The sequence below is a fragment of the Priapulus caudatus genome, unplaced genomic scaffold, assembly GCF_000485595.1.
Source record: "Priapulus caudatus unplaced genomic scaffold, Priapulus_caudatus-5.0.1 Scaffold197, whole genome shotgun sequence".
In the NCBI taxonomy this organism is placed as follows: domain Eukaryota; kingdom Metazoa; phylum Priapulida; class Priapulimorpha; order Priapulimorphida; family Priapulidae; genus Priapulus; species Priapulus caudatus.
The window spans coordinates 751,830-763,860 of NW_014577258.1; positions in this window are offsets into that span (position 1 = coordinate 751,830).

The following is a 12,031-nucleotide window of genomic DNA, read 5'->3' on the forward strand; positions in this document are numbered from 1 at the left end:
CCCCTATTGCACGCCATGCACGTGACAGCGTCTTCACATCCACCCCCCTTCCTTATACGCCGCAAAACGCTAAACTATAATCGTACAATAACTCAGCCAATGCTCCCTTTTGTTCTTCAAATGCAAAAGTCATTTAAATCGTACTTAAGAACACCTAAAAACAATTTTCGGCTGCCAGGAGACTTAATGTAGGAGTGCGACGCCAACTCCAATCAAATATAGGCAATGGCACGGGCACGCACAATTAAAATTTATAAACGAAAGTTTAAGTCACGATCCATTAAGGTTTTGATACTCAGCATACTGAAGCAAATGCATTTGGCCCCTCCATAGGCCGCTCTTACATTCAGCCTGCACACGCGCTTACTCAAACCTTAACAAATATCTAACACAACCAAAGGCTCCCTCTCACGAGGTCAAATAATAGGGAATAACAATAGAATAAAAGGATATATCTATAATACACGTAAAATAAATAAATAGAAAGAACTAGAGTAAGAGTAGACATATAGGTAGAGAGATAGGTATTCTGGAAAGTAGAATAGAATAAAATAGAATAGAAAGAAATAGAATAGAACTAAATAGATTAGCATAAATAGAATATTTAAATAAGATAAATAGAATGATATATTAAATAGAAGGGAAATGAATATAAATATAAAAATAGAATAAATAAAAATATAATAGAACAGAACAGAATTAAATAGAATGGAATAAAGTTATATTAGAATAGAATATGAATTAGATAGAAATAGAAATAGATAGGAATAGATATATAGAATAGAATTAGAATAAATAGAAACGAATAGAATAGAATAGAATAGAATCTACCCATGAACATAACTTACGTTGCGCAAGCAGATAGTTCTCAATAACTACAGCAATCTAACTCTCTGCATTAGTCGTAGTAACCACAACACACATTTATAATTTAACGTCCCGTGACTTTTCATAGAAATTTTATACTTGAGAATTGGCTTCCTAGGAAAAGGAATAGGCTCATGAGTCGTAATGCTTTTACGTCGAGCAAGACTAAGAAAAGCTACAATGCCCCATTTTTTTACCCCCTTCTCTCCCTGTTTCTTCTCTCTCTCTCTCTCTCTCTTTCTCTCTCTCACTATATAGTATATTATTATATATATATATATTATATATATATTATATAACTATATATAATGTCCAAGAGCATTATATAGTATTATATCATACATATATACTTCGCTTTCTCACTCACTACTCTCCACCTATCCCTTCTTTCATTCTCTCTCTTCCCTTCTCGCACCCCCACTTATATCTTTCTATAATTATTTTTAGACGAGGCAACATGAATATAATGATAATTATTAGCATTATTATTAGATGTCATTATAAATGTGAGGAGAACGGTTCCGTTCTGTAGCCGTTTATATTCGTGCTGGTCTCTTATACCCATAAACTCATTGCCGTCACGCCAAAAACTCGGAAACATACAATCCGTATTTTTCCTGTGAGGTCTCCTCCTATGACGATGCAAAGCTCGGTGATCTTTTGTAAAAATACTGTAATAGCGCACGGGCGCGATAGAAGATTTGGATCGAGGCTGTCCACGCTCGTACTAGGGCGCCTCTGTACAGCGACGTGAAAACTGCGTGCCGTATCACTTTGTCTTTCCAGGCGGGTACTTGTATCTTTCATCATGTGGCCACGTGCCGGAACTGTCTATATTTCCATATATATCTATTTATATATATATATATATATATTTGTGGTGTGTGTTGCGTGTGTGTGTGCTGCTGGTGCTGTGTGTTGTTTTGTGAGCGTGCGTGCGTTGCCTGCGCGCGCGCGCGTGCGTGTTGTTGTGATGCTGGGCTCTACGCTGTGTTGTGTGTGTTTGTGTGTGCTATGTGGGTGTGTGTGTGTGTGTGGCCTTTGACCATGTGTGTGTGTGTGTTGTGTGTTGTGTGTGTCTGCATTTGTGTATTAACGTGCGTGCGCGCGCGGCCTGCGTGCCGTCCCAGCCCGTGTGTGTGTGTAGTGTTGTGGTGGTTTGTGTGCGCGCGCTGCGTCGCTGGTGCTGTGCCTGGTGTAGTCGTGTGTCGTGTGTGTGTGTTGGTGTGGCACCGTGTGTGTGGTGTGTGGCTCAGTGTGTGGCTGTGTGTGTGTGCATTTGTGTATACGGTCACTTGGTGTGCCTCGCGCGCGTCAGTGTGTGTGTGTGTGTGTGTGTTTGTTTGTTGTTTGTGTTTGTGCGTGCGTGCGTGCGTGCGTGCGCGCGCGTGTATGTGCGTGTGCGCGCGCGTGTATGTGCGTGTGCGCGCGCGCGCGTGTTATAATAATCATATGATTTTCAAGTCCAATTATGATCTGATATATCGTTTACTATACTACAGACACAGACATGGGGAGTATAGTGCGTGCGCGCGCGCGTGCGAATGCAGCATCTTTATGCGATATACAACGTATAATACAACTACATCTAACTAAATAATACGAGAGAACAACAACCGTAATATGGCTGTTGCATACTATTATCACTATTAAATTCATGACGCATAATCCGAATGTAAAGACAAGTGGATTATTGGAACTAACACCATACTGCTGCCTCCGCTGTAGCTCTAGTACTATAGCCCGCCTATACAGTTGTCGCAGGCCTGCGGCAACTGTACGCGGGTTATAGTACTAGAGTCTAGAGCTACCTCCGCTAGCTGCTGCCACTCCCACTCCCACAGATGTATACGGCGCCCCCGCAAAAAACCTTCAGTTATATACGTAGTAAACGCCAGCAGCTAGAGTGCAAATAGACGGCCAGTATGCAGGACCTCCACAAACTGCTACCGAGTTTTACGAATTCTCTCTGGGATCAACAAATCAGAGGCCAGGGAGAAAGAGAGAGCGCGCGAGAGAGTATGAGAGAGTAAACTATTTCGCTCCAGGCTAGCTCTAGTATAGTGTACTATACCCCGAGTACAATAACTGCCGCAGGCAGCCTGCGGCAGTTACTGTACGCGGGCTATAGTACTAGAGCTAGCTCCAGGCCTTTGGGAAGAAGAGTTGGCACGATCCCAAGTCGCCTAGTTGGTCTAAAGCGCGATAATTAAGTTTATTTATTATTGTAAGCGAGCAATACGGGGCGCCATGCAGGACAGGCATTTTTGTACCTATAAACTTGACAAAAATTAGTTTTGTGGGACAAAACTCAATTTTGTGAACACAAAACTCAATTCTGTCAATCCTGTCCCACAGAACTCAATTTTGTGAACACAAAACTCAATTCTGTCAATCCTGTNGAGAGAGAGAGAGAGAGAAAGAGAAAGAGAGCGCGAGAGAGTGAGAGAGAGAGTAAACTATTTCGCTCCAGGCAAGCTGCCGTTGGGAAGAAGAGTTGACACGATCCCAAGTCGCTTGGCGACGCCTGATTGGAGAAATGTTTAACTCTACGTGGGAGAGGTGTGTTTTCTTCGTAGCTGCAGCGTTGTCGCTACCCAGCAACGAGAGCGTAACATGACAGAACAACAAGAGTGCAAATAGACGGCCAGTATGCAGTAGTTCCACAAACTGCTACCGAGAGTTGAGAGTTGCAGAGTCGTAAACTCCTGCAGTGTGGCTGGGGTCAGTCGTTAACGCCTGCAGTGTAGCTGCGGGTCAGTCGTTAACGCCTGCAGTGTAGCTGGGGTCAGTCGTTAACGCCTGCAGTGTGGCTGGGGTCAGTCGTTAACGCCTGCAGTGTAGCTGGGGTCAGTCGTTAACGCATTGGTAACGCCTGCAGTGTAGCTGGGGTCAGTCGTTAACGCCTGCAGTGTGGCTGGGGTCAGTCGGTAACGCCTGCAGTGTGGCTGGGGGCAGTCGTTAACGCCTACAGTGTGGCTGGGGCAGTCGTTAACGCCTGCAGTGTGGCTGGGGTCAGTCACTAACGCCTGTTGTGTAGCTGGGGTCAGTTGTTACCGCCTGCAGTGTGGCTGGGGGCAGTCGTTAACGCCTGCAGTGTGGCTGGTGTCAGTCGTTAACGCCTGCAGTGTGGCTGGGGTCAGTCGTTATCGCCAGCAGTGTGGCTGGGGTCAGTCACTAACGCCTGTTGTGTAGCTGGGGTCAGTTGTTACCGCCTGCAGTGTGGCTGGGGTCAGTCGTTAACGCCTGCAGTGTGGCCGGGGTCAGTCGTTAACGTCTGCAGTGTAGCTGGGGTCAGTCGTTAACGCCTGCAGTGTAGCTGGGGTCAGTCACTAACGTCTGCAGTGTGGCTGGGGTCAGTCGTTAACGCCTGCAGTGTGGCTGGGGCAGTCGTTAACGCCTACAGTGTGGCTGGGGGCAGTCGTTAAGGCCTGCAGTGTGGCTGGGGTCAGTCGTTAACGCCTGCAGTGTGGCTGGGGTCAGTCGTTAATACCTGCAGTGTGGCTGGGTTCAGTCGTTAACGCCTGTAGTGTAGCTGGGGTCAGTCGGTAACGCCTGCGGTGTGGCTGGGGTCAGTCGTTAACGCCTGCAGTGTAGCTCGGGTCAGTCACCAACGCCTGCAGTGTGGCTGGGGTCAGTCGTTAACGTCTGCAGTGTAGCTGGGGTCAGTCGGTAACGCCTGCAGTGTAGCTGGAGTCAGTCGTTAACGCCAGCAGTGTGGCTGGGGTCAGTCGGTAACGTCTGCAGTGTAGCTGGAGTCAGTCGTTAACGCCAGCAGTGTGGTTGGGGTAGGTCGTTGTAGCTTTGACGCCGAACGTTACAATTGGTCGTTGTCGCTGCAGTGTGTTTAGGCAATAGTGTGTGCCCGTGCTATAGGTGTTGTGCAACAGTAGAGGGCGTCCATAGGCAGCAAGCCTGAATAGACATCGAACAGAATCAATTAAAAATACTTAGAGAGAAAGTTTCGTCTCATACGCGACGTACACTTTATTCACGTTAAATCACTACAGATTCAAACACCGATCTTCACTCGAAACATTTGCCACATTGATTTTCACCTTGTAGTCGGATCCCGTTTCAAATACAAAATGGCCGACCGGCCACCATGGCTACACCACTTGATGCGACTGCACGAATATTACACCACAAAACCAATCTCACTTAATGCTTTCTAGACGTGCACGGGGCTTCTACCTTGCTGGCATCATGCAAATTATTGCACTCTAGTTCTTAATTTTACCGAAAATTCAAAGGAAAGCCTTTTCCCTAGACAAAATAGTGCAACGCGGCGAACAATTTGCGCATGATTATTAATGTATGCCACCTATAGGTAAACGGACTGTCACTGTAGTTACTAATACTGATAAATGTGTGTCAAGTTTACTGAACTATAACATATATTGTTATAGTTCAGTGGGCAAGTTACTAGCGATGGGAGAAGAATACGCGGCAGTCCGCTTGCCGGCGCGCGCGCCCGCGTAGACCTGCTGACGTTGATGATGACGGTCATGATAGTTTGGAATTCTTAGAGCTCGTTCTCCCAACTTGCACCACAGCGCGAAATGTTCGCTGCTGTAACCGTAAACTCTGATCCGGTTCTTCTCAGCTCGCTTCATCACCGTATCCGGCGGGTCGCTCTCCTCCACTGTAGATGTGCCGGCGATCTCGTACCATCTATTCCCCCTGCTCATACCGTAACGGTAGATCTTAAGATTGTCACCATGTAGGAATACGTCGAGGGTAGTTCTGCGTATTTTCTCTTTGGCTGGCTCGCCAGTCAAGTGGATGACTTTTCTGCCGTCCCAGATGCCATGGTGACGGTAGAATATTATGAAGAACCGCCACACGTAGATGTGGTCGCCTCGCCTCAGCTCGCCTTCACTGATGTCATGAAACAGCGGCATCTACGCAACATACAGCAAACAGTCAGTGGCTCCACATAGTGGTTGAGTGTGTGAGAGATAGGACGTGTAAACATCTGACGATAGAATGTCAGTTTGTTAATGCCTCGAAGATATAATGCCTCGTCTCCAATTCCCATTACTTCAACAGTAAGATGAAATGCGTTTAACCCCAGCTACTCTAGCACCAGGGAATTTAATACAGGGTTTAAGGATTATATTGGGATTATGCTAGCTACTCGGTCAGGCTTGGCTATGAGATTCTGTTCAATTTAAAGTAAGAGTTGGGCCGTTAGGGTTGAGGTACGAGATTGAATTATGCTTATGATTTATGTACCACCTATAACTAAAGATAAAAGCTCTAAAAAGCGATAAAAGCAGCTATAAAAGCTCTCTGCTTAGCATTCAGCAAAGAGAGATAGAGTGTGGAAAGCTAACTTGCAGTGCTACCAGTGGACTATCCCCCTACTGTAGCATTTACTGTGAAAGCAACTGCGGGGTCTAAGGGTTACTAAAACGGAGATAAACCCTAACTAGCTCTAGTACCATAGCCCGCGTACTGTTGCCGCAGGCCTGTGGCAACTGTACGCGGGCTATAGTACTAGAGGTAGGCACCGCCCTATGCGCCATATAGGCGGGGGAAGGATTTAACTAACTATAACTAACCCACCTAATCGTGTCGTGATCCTAAGCCTGTCTTTAAATCTGGGACAACTGAAATATTGTTGGGGATCAAGTGATCCGGCAGTAGATTACCACGGAGATAGTGATGACGCTTTGGGTTGACATGGTGACAGGGTGTCGAAAGGGATGGCACGAGAAAGTAGGAGATGGGACGTATGAAAGGAGGAGTATATAAGGAGAGTATATAAGGAGAGTATATTATAAGGTAGGACGTACGTATGAGATAGGGGATGGAGATGCCGAATCAAAAGCTAAAGCCAAGGGACGAGAAGAAGTATAACTATCCCTATCACTAACCTTAACACAAACAATAAAGCGACTCGAGTCGTATATGATAGCGTCTAAACACAGATAAATTAATCTATTGTGTATATAACCTTTGGCTTTCAATAACAAACTGAACTGAACTGAACTGAACTGAACTGACAATCAATCCCAAACAACTAGTGTAGGCTAGCTAATTAATTAATTAATAATTAATTAATTAATTAATTAATAACTTATCGGATATTCGCGAGCTACAGAGTCGAATCTTTGCGAATCAAGGTGTGGGCAAATTGTTTTCAAGTGAAGATCGTGTTTGACAATCTGTAGTGATTTAACCGTGTAGTTCGTCGCGTATGCGCGAACTCCTCTCTCAGTATTTTTTCCGCCCGGGCCTTCGGGCGCAGCGGTTTTCAAAACCTGAAACAACGATTTTTGGAACTGGGCGGATTTTAAATTAGGCTCGGCCATTTGTTTAGTAACCAGCAGTGACATTGGCAAACTAATACGCGTCTTGATATGTAAGGTTATGTATTTTTTAACGGTACACAAGGTGCCAGTTACTCTAGCAGCATTCGTTCACATTGCATAAGCAATGGGCTTATTATGCTTTAAGTGATACAGTAATTCCACAGGCCATATTACGGTGTTGTTCTCTCGTATTATTTAGTTAAGATGGTCAGATGTATTCTACGTTGTATATCGAAATAAAGATGCTGCATTCGCACGGCCGCGCCGGCGGCTGCACGCCACGTATAGTCCCCAGGTCTGGTGTCTGGTAAGTCATGGGTAAACGATATAGTCGGATCATAATTGGACCTAAAAATGCTGTATAATTATTATAACACGCGCACGCGCACAGGCGGACGTCGTGGGCCCTGCTCCGCACCAGTGGGGCGGCAACACGCGTGCCCCGCGGGAGTACACGCGCTCGCCGCACGCTTGGACGCACCAGCGCACAACACAAACACAAACAAAACACACACACACGAGCACACAGGACACACATCACAAGACAGTCGCACACGGACCGGCAACCGACACATCACGCAGCGAAAATAATCACTGTTCGTTGTCAGTTTTACAGTCGTTACAAGTCATCTCTATAATAGGTATCTATATAGTATTACTGTAAGGCCCAGCGCGTATTGAACGTGTCTCCTCTCAAACCGCCTGTAAGAGAATGTCGCGCGTCCATTTCCTCTGTACCGCGGAAGGTTTCCAATGTGTCGGAAGACGAATTGCGCTCTGTCACACAGGCTTTATTAATTGCAGTGACACACGTTACTCAGCAACATTTCAACGACAACAACATTCTCCCGCAGGTCACCTCGGCCAGTCTCATTTCGATCGTAAGTGTATGCTGCCTCTCTAAACACACTATTATTACAGTGAAACGCATGGCGTACCTTGGCGTGGCGCGGCATTGTTGGCGCAAATCTAAGCAAGCAGACGGGTGTTGCTTCCGAGATCTGCCGCCGGGCGGGAGGGAGGGTCACAGTGAAACATCTGACGTATCACTCTCAAATCCATGTACTCATCAGGTAACGCTCACCCTCCAGCAAGCTCCAGGGACGCTAACCATAACACGGGAAACAGGTCCTATATATTCTGGGAGCGCCCGGCTATATATAGGTTCTGTGATTCCACAAAAGTTCAATCCTATGGCTGGTGGGGACAGAATTATCATGATGCAAAACGCCGTAACCCTACCCTAAAAGGCCTATCCTAACCCCTAAACGCCCTAACCTAACCATGAAGCCGAACTAGGTGGGACCGGTCCAGCTAGCGGACCACTGAGAAAATGAACTTTCCCGTCCGGCGGTAGAGTTGAGTGGTCCGCTACGTGACAGGCACTAGTTGTTAACAGATTATAGTACGATTAGGTTATGTTAGAGATTAGTGTTAGTATTAAGGGTTAGGGTCTAGTGGTTAGGAAGAATAAGGGTATTAATAATATAAATATATATAGGAAAGTGATTATAAACGCCTTGTGCAGTTGACGTCATATAGACGGTCACATGCCCTCTAATCTACGCCTCGGGGAAAGTTGAGCAACCCACAGCCGACATGGCCCCTATCCCCTGTTACCATCAAGCGAATGGCCGGCACCACTAGGCAAAGTAAATCCCTTTAAGATACGACTACTCATAATATCGTTATTAGTGGTAATTTAGTAAACCGTATTTGAATTAAGTGTAAGTGTTAGTTTAACAGTCAAAATAGTAATAACGCAATTTCACAGAAAGCCATATCATATGTGATCATTATGTGAGCTTTTCAATATGCGTGGAGTGATAGATTTATCGGGCTTTTCAATTTCAATGGTGCGTTCCATGGAGTTGTACGCCGCTATCATAATCATGTGTATGCATGTACCGCGTTGTTGCGTGTAACTCGTATTGTTAGATGTAGGACGCCTATGCGAGGCTAGCGTGTGTACACGTAGATTGAGATGTTGTGACTGTAAACTGAGTGTTATCCGTATGTGATGTAGTACTGATGATGTAAGCAGTAAACTGGGATGCACGTATTGTACAGTAGATTGAGATGTATTGAGTGTAAACTGTGATTATACGTAGGCTACGTGACTGTAGCCTGATGATCTGCACGACGTGACTATAGACTGATTATGCACAATATCATTGATGACCTGAGTATGAAATGTGCGTATTGTGAAGCCTGCATTATTGAGATGGGCGCGGTATGTAACTGGTGTAACGTTGAAGATGATAGTCAAGTATAGAAGATGATATCAAGAATTCCCAATAAACTTTGTAATGGTTAATACTCGGAATAATGTCTTTAATAACTTGCATTGCACCAGTGTATATCGCTATCTTGCCCAAAGACAAAACTAATCGCGCGAGAGGACCGCGCGTCAGCGCGTGCGACTTGCCTCTCCGCTGACCACGATGTATAGGCTTAAAAGTGTGGGGGAGTCTGCTGGTCCGCATGCACAGGCAGCTAGACTCGCGCCCCACATTTTGAGCCATAATTTCCCTGTCATCTGAGTAGCACTTTTCGATCACAATTCACCACTATATGTTCAAAGCTGGCAGAACAAAAGATTGCGTCGCGACATCGGGGCGCAGTCCGCGCCCGTCGGGGGGGGTTTCTTGGGTCTCTGGTATGCTCACTGCTCAAGAAGTATAGTCTCTGGCTAACGGTGAACAGAAGCAGGTTTTGGGCTGTTACATTTATCTTGTTCTTTTAATAACCGCACGTGGTGTCGGATGCCCCCAATCGAGGGATTGTTCGGGATCCTGGCGCTCGGATCTAGGACTATATGTTCAGCAATCTTTCATGTTTAAGTTCTACCCATTGTAAGTGGGGGTTATTCTAGGCATAAACAAGATACGATAGAAAGTTCAAGTCACACCATACAAGATAGAACTTCAACAGCCATTTGGCAGTGAACACAGTTTTGGATATCGCTGCAATTACTCTCACTCATTGGCGGCGTCTTTTTATGCGTGTAACGTACGTGGCGTATGCGTGTACCGACACGGCTTTGGACAGCCATTGAACCGTGGAAAACCCACCGTTTTCTCATAGCCAGTGAAATGTGACCATTAATCCTCATTAAAACCTCGTTAATTCTGCATTAGATACATCACACAGCTGCGCGATGTGAACCGTGACAGAATCCGCTCGCCGCTTTGTCAGCTCGCTGTGGTCCACACATATGAGCGCCAAGAAAAACCGCAAAACTGGAATTTCATATTTTTCGATGAACATGGTTTTAGGGCGTATATCAAACATCTAATTGATAGAATGTGTTTAGCAGTCTGACAATATAGTGTAACGTACGCGTTACGAACAAATTCAAGAACACGGATCACGACCGGAGTGGCCGGTGGTGAAGAATTTTCTAAACAGAAGTTTCATTCTTTACGCAAAAGATTTTCACCACACAAAGAAACGGTCAGAAGCATATAATACCATAAACATAAAAATACGGCGGGCGGTACAGTAACAACAAAAGAAAAACAAGATAAGTATATAGCATTCCCTGGATCATCAGTGACTGTCACCCATTCAAAACGTACAACAGGATTCGACGAGCACGAGAATCAATTCTTTCCTACCGAAATTAAATTCTAGAGATTCCCTGATTTTTTTTATTATGTAACAGGTTGCAATACTATCTTTCACGGTGCCTCCCTGTCTCTGCTCTGTCAGCCGACCTTGCTTCTCGTGTTGCTTGCCTCTCCTCTCGATCAGTCAGGAGTCTCTTCCGTCCGGACGCACTTTCGTCTCGGTCGCTTCCCGAGACTTCGCTCCTCGTCTCCGTCTCGCGTTCCTCTCTCTCATCTCGTCTCCTCCTCTTCCTTCTCGTCCGTCATCTCATCTCTCTCTCTCGCTCACCCTCGCTACGCTCCATGTGCGCCCGCTAGTCTGCACGTCGGGAGCTCTCCAATCTCGTCTCTCTCGTCTCTCTCACACCATAAGTTCCAGACTGGCGCGCGGGTGGCGGATTTGCCCTCCGGCAAGGTACAACGCCGATGCAAGCACCGGCCGCTCCTCACTTACACGGGGCTGCCTTACCTCCATCTAGTTAATGTTCCTCGGTTGGCCGTGTGTATCCACCGTTCCTCTCTCCTCCGCGTCTCGCGTCGTGGTGTGGGCGTGCATAGCGCGTGCTGTTGCGTGCGTCCGTGCGTGGCGTCCGTGTTGTGTATTTTTGCGGATGTTGACGTCTATGCATTGTCGTTAATTTTGGCACGAAGATCATTACACAGCACGCGCGCATGGCACCGCCACGCGAAAGCTATATAAAATGTTTGGAAGTGTTTCCGTCGTGCATGCCGTGTTTCATGGCGTGCGGGCATGCCGTACGCGCGCGCGTGTGTGGTGCGTGTGTTGGTGTGTGTGTCGGTGTGTGTTGTGTGTGTCGTGTGTAATATGTTTCCGCTGCGGCATCGGTTGGTTGCAGACCTAGGAAGTGACTGAACGAGTTCAACAGGGAATTCACCGCCGATGTCTTTCCCAGCGCTGTAAGGCGGCTGTTATATTTGATTATAGTGAATTCTTCTCGCGCTAGGTCTCAATGTATAAACCTGAACCGAGCGCACATCGCCTAGAGTTTGTTTGTGTTCCCACTCGAGATCTAGCTGCTGTTGGGTGATAAGCGAGAGCGCAGTGGTACCCCCTGTCACAGCTACCGGAGTATTGGACTGTAACCTACGAGCAAGGGGAGGCCTTTTCCAAGCTAACTAAACACGATGGAGTGTTATATGCTGATTATTTATATTCTCAAACAACATTCTTCTGTGAGGGCCACCGCTTTTCGTCATCACTCCACAACTTTC